This window comes from Oxyura jamaicensis, chromosome 18, assembly GCF_011077185.1.
Source record: "Oxyura jamaicensis isolate SHBP4307 breed ruddy duck chromosome 18, BPBGC_Ojam_1.0, whole genome shotgun sequence".
Taxonomy (NCBI): Eukaryota; Metazoa; Chordata; class Aves; order Anseriformes; family Anatidae; genus Oxyura; species Oxyura jamaicensis.
Genome location: NC_048910.1, coordinates 10,326,043 through 10,336,358, shown reverse-complemented (window position 1 = coordinate 10,336,358; position 10,316 = coordinate 10,326,043). Strand labels below are relative to the sequence as shown.

The following is a 10,316-nucleotide window of genomic DNA, read 5'->3' as shown; positions in this document are numbered from 1 at the left end:
ACCTGTCTGCATCCCTGCTTGCATCTCTGCGTGCATTTCTGCATGCACCCTTTGCATGCATCCCTGTCAGCACCCTTTGCATGCATCCCTGTCTGCACCCCTGCGTGCATCCCTGCTTGCATCTCTGTGTGCATCTCTGCATGCACCCTTTGCATGCATCCCTGTCTGCACCCCTGTGTGCATCCGTGCTTGCATCCCTGCATGCATCTCTGCATGCCCCCCTTGTGTGCATCCCTGCCTTCATCCCTGTGTGCATCCCTGCTGCACCTGTCTGCATCCCTGCGTGCTTCCCTTTCGTGCATCCCTTTCGTGCATCCCTGCTTTCATCCCTGCTTGCATCTCTCTGCACCTGCCTGCATCCCTGCCTAAATCCCTGCTTTCATCCCTGCGTGCATCCCTGTGTGTGTCCCTGCTTTTTTCCCTGCCTGTATCCATGTGTGCAAGCTTGCATTCCCCCCATGTGCATCCCTGATTGCATTCCTGCTTGCGTCCCTGCTTGCCCCTTGCCTGCTTCCCTGCCTTCACCCCTTGCATGCACCCCTGCTTTCATCCCTGTCTGCACCCTGCATGCATCCCTGTGTGCACGCTTGCCTTCGCCCCTGCTTGTCTCCCTGCGTGCACCCCTGCCTGGTCCCAGCCTGCGCCCTGCCTGCGTGCCCTGCTGCCACACGGTGCTCCCAGCCCAGTGCTGGCAGCAGGACGCAGTTGCTGCTGGCACAATTCTCCCCTGGAAGTTACCGGGTGAGATACCTGGGAGCAAAAAATATGCATTATATATATACCAAAAATATAATGTATTATAAATATATAATATACCCAAAGAGCAAAAAATATACATTCCATTTTGTCCCCGGTGCTTTTAGATTTTAAGGCACCCCCGAAGACAAACCTCTCATCCCTGTGTTCATACGGTGCCGGGGGCACCGCACTGTTGTGCACAGCACGGCGGCGGCCTCGTGGCTGCTCTGAGGCACATCAGAAAGCATTAAGGATTTGTAGCCTTTTTGTCTTCTCCCCTGGCAGGCAGAGCAGATGCAGCGAGCGTGTCCCAAGCCTGCGGTGGGTGTTTTTGCAGGGCTCTGAGCCACGTGGGCCAGCTCAGGCCCTGTGGGCTCGCGGGGGGGGGAACCCCTTGTGCAAGGAGGAACCCTGCTTGGGGAGTCCCTAGGGAAAGCAAAGGTCTTGGCCTTCCTAAAATAACCCTTTGCAACAAATATTTCATTATGGGAACACTGGAACAACAAACAACACCTAAGTGATAAGAAACGTGCACTTTAAAAAGATTTCCAGCTGAATTAGTGGCAAAGATGCTCGTTTATACCCAGCGAAGTGCAGGTGCCAGAGGTGTGAAATCCTGCACAGATGGCTGCCGGAGGGGCACCGCGAGGTGGGAAGCAGCACAGCCCCTTCGCGGCTGGGTTTCCCTTGGGCTGGGCAATGGGAATTGTCGCAGAGCTGTGTAGAGCTTTTCAAACTCTAAATCCTGCAGGCTATGCCCAGATTCCCCTTGTTCCAGGCAGGATTCTCCCTGCTCCTCTCCAGCAGCAGGCTCAGGCCCCCAGCCCTTCTGTTCACACCGTCTCCTCCTCCGGCATGCAGCGCTTCCGAGCTGTGGGTAGAAAATGCGGCCTTTTGCCCTTTGAGGACTTGTTAAGTAATTTTTTTAACGCCACGGGAGCTGCTGGCTGCAGGTTTTGTTTACAGCACGACGCCTCGGCTTGCTGCGTAGCAATTAGTCCGTCGGAGCAGACGCCGAAGCAGAGCAGAGCAATCTGTTCCCCAACGGCTGCAGACCTGGGAGCTGCAGGGAGGCAGCCGGAGAAGCCTCGTGCAAGGCTGTGCCTCCCCATACACCTAATTACCTTCCCCAGCAGCATCGCTTTAATCATCCTGTCGTGGCAATAAGCAGTGTCCTGCCGCCTGCATACCTGGGCAGTGACGTTTTGGAGAGCAGCTCGCCGGCCAGGCTGCAGGACGCACACAGGGCGTGGGGGGTTGCATTTATCAGGGTGACGAAGCCCCTGCAGCACCCGCTGCTGTCTCCCTGCCGTGCTCCCTGCGATGCCCCGTGTGCCTGTGCACCTCCAGTGCTTGCAGGAGTCGGTCCGGATCCTCCTGGAGATGCTCGTGCACCAACGCAATGGTAGCAAAAAGCCTCCCTTCAGCTTGCTCCCTCATTGCTAAGAGATGAATTTGCTGCAGAAAAAGAAAAAAAAAAAAAAAAAAAAAAAGAAAATAAAATAATAAAAAAAAAAAAGGATGATAAACACGCCGTGGTTTCAGGACACGACTGAAAAATCCCATCTCTGCACTTGTAAAGAGCCGCTTCGCGCTGAGGTATGGATTTGTTTTAGGCTTTCCCAGCCCGCGCTTTGATTGGGGCAATGGAAGGCTGTGCCATGGGGTGTTTTGTCCAGTAAAAATACAATTAGAGGCTTCGCTGTCGGTGTTTGCACCAGTGATTGCTTCCAACTAATCTATAGGCCAAAAATTAATCCCAGTGCTGTGTCCACAAACAATGGCAGGCTCGAGGAGCGCTGCTTCTTGGGGCCCTCCTGCTTTGCTCCTCCATGACCATCACCGGGATTTCTTTATCGCTGTGTTTCCATCTCAGACACCTGGCTGTTGGGGCTATGTTCCCGAACATGTGTGCTGGGGTTTTGGGGCTCCAAATCACGCTCTGCCCAGCGCCCCGGGGCGCAGAGGCACTGCTGCTGTTACCTAAAACCGGAGTGTGTTTTGGGTGACGAGCTGCGCACGGCAGAGCAGCAGTCACGGTGCCTGGAAGCGGGATCCTCCAAAACCAATACCCTTTGTGCATGAAGGATTTGGGCAGGAGAAGGAGCGTGGCCGGGCAGCATCCACGGCAGGGAGACGTCATGCTATCCTATCCTAGGCGATCCTCTCCCCTAGGCAGGATCTTGAGGAATTTGCCATCATTTTTTAGCTGAGGTCAGCCCCAGCGGAGGTGAATGCCCGAGGATGGGCGGACACCAGGCGGCTCCCTCTTGCTGCGCACACCTCACCTCTCCTCCAGAGCACGGAAAGTGTCGGTGCTGAGCAGGATGAGTGCTCTGCCGGCCGTGGGGGAGGCAGACAGGGCCGGACTCACCTCCAGCAGGTGAATTTACCCCAGGAGTTTCTCCAGGACGAGAGGGACCAGCTGGGCAGAGGGGGGCTCCGTGGAGATGGCTGGGGATGGAGCTCGAGGAAAAGCCAAGGCGAACAGCGGGTGCAGATGCTGAGGAGCAGAAAAATGCTTTACGAGCGAGGAGGTGAGAAACAATGAGCCGTCCTAAGCACGGCCGCTTCTGGGAGCAGAGACCATCTGCTCCTCGTCCTGAATGGCGCTGGGCGATGGCCCCCGTTCTTTTGTTCCCCAATTTAAAGGGGATTGCAGGCTGGGAGTGCTGTGAAAGCCCAGCAGAGTTCCTAAGAGTTCAGCTCCGTCGTGGCTTTTGTTCTGCCTTGCCTCTGCCACTTTTTTCCCTGGCATTTTCCCTCGCAGCTGCTTGCATGCCACGTGTTTTCGCACCTCGGATGGGGGGGAGATGCCTTTTGGTAAGGTGTAGGCCAGCACCGCACGCCCTGCACCCAGAGCAAGGAGGGAGCATTTGAAATGACCCCGTTAAGGTTGCTGCAAGACCAGGGTGCCCTGAGCTGCCCCAAAGGAGCCCCAGGGGCTGGCATTTGCCCTGGGCTGGCTCCATCCATCCCAGGCAGAGCCACCAGGAGCTCGTGGCAGAGGCTGTGTCACCGCCTGCAGATGTGGCTGCGACCTTTGGTCCTGCAGTGGCCGTCCCCATGTGTCACCTGCCTCGCTGGTGCCCGGCTCGCTGGCCTAGCTGTGGCGTTTGTGGGGTTTTTCGCCTTGTGGCACCGCTCTGCACTTTGAACTTTGTTTCTCGCTGCTTGTCCCGGATTCCTTCTTTCCGCCGGTCATGGAGGATGGCAAGAACCAAACTCTTGGGACTTAAAACCTCACCCTAAACCTTTTCTTTCTCTTTTTTTTTTCTCCTTTTTTTTTTTTCTTTTTTTTTCTTTTCCTTTTTTTTTTTTTTGTCTTTTCCAGCATTTGAAGAGGCAGATTGTTAAACCCTTATTATATTTACATAGCTCCCAGGGTAATATAGTCTGGAGGTAATTACTGGAGAGGGCTTTCCTCGTGAACGTATCTGAGTAGTCTGTCAAAGCCTGCAGCAGTGTTCTGTGCTCCTGTTTAACAAGATAAAAATTTGGATAACCCATCCGAACAGATCACTGGGGGCTCGCAGAGGCACTGGTAGCCCTGGTGGCCACCAGCCCCCTGCAGTTTGCAGGGGCTTTGCCCCAGGAAGTGTTTCAGTGCCCCAGACCCATCTGCATGATGTCTCTGTCCACAAAAGCCAGCCTTGTCCATGATCTGGCCTCGAATGTGGCCACCCGATGGTTTTTTGGTTGCAGATGGAACACACACAGTGTCCCAGCCAGGTTTGGTAGGAAACCACCTGGAAACTCCCCGTGCTGAGGGTGCAAGGGAAGGAGAAGCCCAAATCCCCGCAGCCAGAAGCTCACGGCTCACCGGCAGCCAGGGAGAGGAAGGAGGAGGAATCTGCTGCAAAAACGTCCTCCAGCACGGTTGGGTGAGGTTGAGCAGCTCCAAATGTGAGACGCCCAGAAAAGCAGCACTAAATAAGGACAGGTAGCTGGCCTCTGTCTGAAGGGATGTTTTTATTGGGCTGGCAGCAGGAAGCACAATTTTCTTTAAACAGCCTATATATCTAGAGTATGCTTTAATGCAATATCAGCCAATGCTGTGCTTTCCTAAAAGAGAAAATTGTATTCCATAAACCGCAGACAAAAGTGATGGGAGAGGGAATGCACATGGTGGAGGGCTGGCCGTGGGCTCCTGAGGATGCTGCCACACGCCACAGCAGTGCCTCGCTGGCAGAGTTTGCCCTTGGGCATCCTCTGGACAAGAACTTATCATAATTCTGCTTGTTTGCAAAACTGATTTAAAATAGGCATTTTGGCTCTTTTTTCTACAAACATGGGGTATCGTTCCTGACCAGAGTGAACAACTTGTTTTTTTTTTCAGAGGACTTCGCCTAAAAGTCTTTTCTGGGCTGAATGTCTCTATGCCAAATTTTGGGCCAATACTGCCACTTCTTTTATGAAGTATTATTTTGAACCAGTTTGAATGTAGGTAAAGAAAGTGGATAAGGGCGCAGAGTAAGATTTGGTTCACATGGGGATGTCTTGCTAGTCATAACTGACTCAAAAAGAGTCGCAGCCATTTAACGAGCTGCAAAATGCTGCCCTTCTCAACAGCATTTTAGCCTTTTTTCTTTTCATGGGGATGAACTGCTGCTGGAAATGGCCTGTGCTTCACAGCCATGTCCTGGTTATGATCTGGTGAATATCAGGAAGGGCTTTGGTGGCCAAGAGCTGGTGGCTTTGGCAGTGGCAGAGCACCCAGCTACAGAGTCTGCAGGTTCAGCAGCTGCAGACACGTAACAGGGAGTGCTGACGGAGGCTGGTGTTTGCACAGTTCAATTTTAGTCTCCTTATAGCTCACAGATCGAGGCAGCCCACTAAATTAGGTGCTCTGATTTACTGCTGAAGGGCTTCCTGGGCAGACAATCTGGGCTCTAGCACTAGATGATGCAAATGCATCATCTTTATGCTTATATTCAGGCTTATTGATGCAAGCACATCATTTCCAGTAAATATGGAGTGTATTTTCTGTCCTACAAGCCATTGCCTCTGCTCTGGGGGCTGGAACAACTGCTTACAGACAAAACTACCCGATAGCTGAAGATGCACTCTGAGTTTCACTGTTTACAGCAACCTGTCTGATTAATTAAACCTCCAGAATTCCAGCCAGCCTGCTTTTTTAACAGCTTTGCTTTGTTTCTATCTGGATGAAACTACAGCAGCGAGCAGAGCTGGGAGGCAGCCGCAGGTTCTGCACGCTGACCTGCGGTCCCCAAAAAGCACCCGTGGAGCACGGCAGCTTTGTCCTTCCCAGCAGCACCGGGCACATGGGATGTGCTGGCTCCAAAAAGAAGTGGGACATGATGGGGAACTCGGGTTTTGTGCATAATTTGGTTCTAGTTGGCACAGTCTACAGCAGCGATCCTTCGAGGAATTAGAAGAGCAGTTCTTCCAGGTGGGTTGCGGGAGGAGCCTTTTGTTGGTTGAGTACATCTGTGCCTTCTTATTGCGTGAGAAAACCATCCATGATCTACAGTATGAATGCTGTTGGTTTTGTATTAGTGCTTTCTGGAAAGTGAAGGCACTCTCGGCAGAGTGATGGCACAGCAAGGCCTCCCAGCAGCCAAGGTCCCTGTCCCCAAGGCGCTGCCACAGGGGACAGGCACAAGCGTAACCAGTGCACGAGCCAGCTCTGCGCATGAGAAAATCAGCCTAAACATTAACAGGCAACGGGCAAGGAGCAGGATTTGAGTCAGCTCACGAGCAGGTGGTGAGTCCAAAGAAAAATGCAAACCAGAGCTCGGGGTTATCTGGGTTTCAATCTGAGCAGTTTCTGTGGTAGGCTTCTGCCTCTCAAAGGGCTCTGCAAAGCTCTGATAAAAAGAGAAGCAGTGAGGGAGCAGCTGCTCACCTGACGGTTCTGCATCGCTGGACAAAATCATTTGAGCATTCCAGGCTTTTTTTTTTTGCAAACTCTCTGCAGGCTGTGCAGAGCACTCAGGGCAGGCACGATCCCTCCAGCCGTGACATAAACGCCGCCGGGGACAGAAGGGACACGTCCACCACACTGAAACGAGAGTAACCTTCCAGCTCGGACCATTTGTCTCAGATGCTGAACTCATTCTTTTCTCTGAAAGCAGCACAGGAAGGGCTGGGTACAAATCCCCGCTGACTGCCAGCAATAAAACTTGCTCTGACGTGGGCATCTGCCTCCGGCCCTGCTCCGTGTCCAGGTGCAGCAGGCACCGTGCAGTCCTTCGATGGCAGGCTGAGCAGGAACACAACCCGAGTATTTGGCCCTTTGCAATTTTAACTCTTTTTTTTTTTTCTTTTCTTTTCTTTTCTTTTTCAATTACAGGCTGAGGCACTGCCTGCTCAAAGAAAGGAAATTCGGTTACTTCGTGCTTCCTTTCCGAAACACATTGTGTGCATTAGGACTGCAGAGCGCTGAGCGGCCGTTTCCGTAACATCCCGTGCACTCAATTCCCTGGGCGAGGGCCCGGTGGCCCTGCGCTGCTTTCTGCAATTCACCAGATGCTCCAAAAAGAAAGCGGAAGAGGTGTCCTCTGTGCCTGGCAGGGCACGGTGCCGGTCGGAGTGCGCTGCGGCAGCCCCGGAGCTCCCCACACACGGGAGCCATGAGGATGGGAAAAAATTCCCACTGCTTCAGCACAAGCCAGCAGGCATTTGTGTACAGAAAATAAAGAGGGGATAGTGTAAACACAGCCAAAATACTGATTTCAGGTGGTCAAGATGCCTTTAAAGATTGGAATTCTGCGTTCCAAATTCAAACGCCATTTACACCATGCAGAACCAGCGCAGAAGGAGGGGCTGAGCGCCAGCAACCACCCTACTGTTAGCCCCAGCAGGGCTGAGCTGGCCCCAAGTAGTGGCTTCTTTCAGCAGCACCTCACTCAGCCTGTCCCCTCTGAACCTTCTGCTTCCCTGGGGACAGATACCAGAGGCTGAGGATAGGCAGGCCAGGGGTGCAAAGACACAATGGTGGGGCTGCGCCGCAGCCGAGGATGGCAGCAAAGTGTAACCAAACGTGGCCTCGGCGCACCCTGGCTCATCTCCCCACCTTTTCAAGAAGCTCAGCTCAGGCTCACGTCTGAATTATTTGTTGTCATCAAACTCACATAACTCAGTATAAGCAACAGCTCTTTCAAGTGCAGTGTGTTTGCACTGAGCAGCAGGAAGAAACATCCCAAAGTCTGAAATAGATGCGTAAACGTTTCTGTCTGCTCCCTAATGCTCGTGTCTCCAGGTGTGAACTCACCGCTTGTTTGTCATGGACTGTTTGGTGCTGATGGAGAGAGCCTGCTGCAGAGGGAGAGCCTCAGCGTTTGAAGTAAGCAGAAACTAATTTCCCTAAAAGAAAACAGAATTTGCACTGCCAAGCCTTCGCCCAGCCATTCGCGTGGTTTTGTTGCATGGTGCCACTACCTGGGTTTGGCTGCTTAGATCCTTACCCCAGACAAACAGACGGAATTGCTTTCTTTTGTCTTCAAAGTTCTTCTGCTAAGAGGTAAAAGCTGGAGAGGTTTCTGGTGAGCACTGTTTGCACTGAGCGGTGCCCATCCCCGCCTCAGATGCGGGCTCCTTTTGGTTTCGAACAAATTACATCACCCCTGCCTTTCTGCACCTACAAAAGGAGATCATGTTTGGGGCATCCGAACGTACAGTGCTGTTGGAAAAATTAATTCGGTAATGGTTTTAATGTGCTTTGAAGATGAAAAGCACTGCCCTACATGAGGTGGTAACTGCTCTCCGCAGGCTCTCTCCCTGCTGTGGTTTGACTCCCTGGCATGGACAGGGTTCTGGCTCCGGGGCTGTCCACCTGCAGCAGCTCCTGGTGCGATGCCCAGTGCGAGTGTCCCCTCTCTGAGCACAAAATACATTGCGGGGGGTTATCTTCCTGCGTGGCAGAGCCCAGGAGCTCCAAACTCGGCTGCTAGAATGTAAATATGAGCAGTCAAAACTCTTCAAGCATAAAAAGAGACCACAACAAACATCAAAGTGGCCAGAAGAATTCAACCCCAGCCGGGCTTCTCTGCTATTTAATGTTAGTTGGATGACGATAAGAAGTTTGCTTGAAGTTTGCTTTTGTTGTTATTTTTTTTTATTGAAGCTCGAGTTATGCCATTATATTTACTCAGTATTCATTAAGCAAAACGAAAGGGCATTTTAAAAATTAGATTGCTTGTATCTACAGAAAAAATGTTTCCAGTTAAAACAAGCCTTTCTGATAACTGTTTTTTTTTTTTTTTTTTTTTTTTTTTTTTTTTTTTTTTTTTTTTTTTCCTAAGGGATCACTAGCATAGAGATAGGTGGAATTTGATCATTTTGTGTGTGTGAGGTATCTGGAGAAGCCTGGACCCAAAGCTGCCCAGTCCAGAGCCACACTGCTCTCAGAGGACACCTGGTGGAAGCAGCCTCCTCCTCCCCCAAAAACCAGCTCCCCAAAAGCAGCTCCCCAAAAGCAGCTCCCCAAAACAATCTCCTCAAAGCCAGCCCATCCCCAGCCCACACGATTTCTGCTGCTCTGGGGCTGGCGGCAGCGGGGAGCGGAGGGGAGGTGGGGAGAGGTGCCAGGGGTCCAGGGGGAGACACGACAGGGAGCACAATCTGCAGAAGGCATACAATGAGTTGTGCATATTCCCAATCGGTGCAGGTAAAAGTGTGACTGCAAAGGATTCTGCATGGCCATGCTAGCCACACCTGTAAATGGAGCTTTCTGCTTAAATACAGTGCTTTGAGACATTTTTCTTCTTCCAGACACTGATGCAGACTCCTGATCTCAGTTTTCCAAGTAGAAACGTTGAGCCCAAGCTGTCATTACACTGCTGAAATCAGTGCAGGCATGCATGATGCTCGTGCAGCTCCTCAGGTGCACAAACCCAGCTCAGGCAGAGGCTTCCAAGCGCTGGCTCCAAACAGCACTCACCCAACGCTGTGCTCTCCTGGGGGCGAGGCTGCTGCCTGCAGCCGGTGCTTGCTGGAGCACCGGGAGCTGCACGCATACAGCATCCCTGCTGCAGCCCTCCAGCTGCTGGCAACACCTCTGCCTTCCCTTTGCAGATCTGGGAACTGGGAGGCAGATAGCTCTCACCGTGCTGGGATCGTTCAGACCTCGGCATTTTGGATCTCCGAGCATCCCCTTGGGCAGCACAGGGCAGGGCATGGGCTAAGGCGAAGGCCTGGCCGGAGGATGACGAGAGCGCTCGCCGCAGAGGGAAGGACTCAGTGGGAGCCATCACGCACCAGCGAGCCGCGACAGGCGACGACACCGAGCCAGAATTCAGCGTTTGCATCCAGGGCAGCGCTCCCAACGCTTTAATTCAATTTTGATAACGCGAGCAAGCAGCGCAGCTCTCCCCAAGCCGGTAGGAAGCAGCAGCGCGGGATCAATCACGGCGGCTGCCTCTCGCCCCTAAACCCCCGGGACACGCTGAGGACCCCCCGGCACCCCCCAGCACCCCATTTTTTGGCTCTCCCCGCCTTCCAAGCGGCGGGGAGGCTCCAGGAAGGGCTCCCCCGGGACCCCCCGGGGGTGCGCGGCCGGGCGGCTCCGCTCCGCCCCGCTCCGCCCCGGGGCGGTGGCTACGGCACGGAACGGC

At 53.0% G+C, this 10,316-nt stretch overlaps 1 long non-coding RNA gene across 1 annotated transcript; it reads left to right on the top strand.

The window, feature by feature from the left end:
- The first annotated feature begins 2,245 nt into the window (after positions 1-2,245).
- Positions 2,246-7,998, top strand: LOC118175758. The gene is made up of 3 exons (XR_004755111.1): positions 2,246-2,337; positions 6,259-6,466; positions 7,055-7,998. It is a non-coding gene; the product is annotated as an uncharacterized LOC118175758 (long non-coding RNA).
- Positions 7,999-10,316: the final 2,318 nt, after the last annotated feature.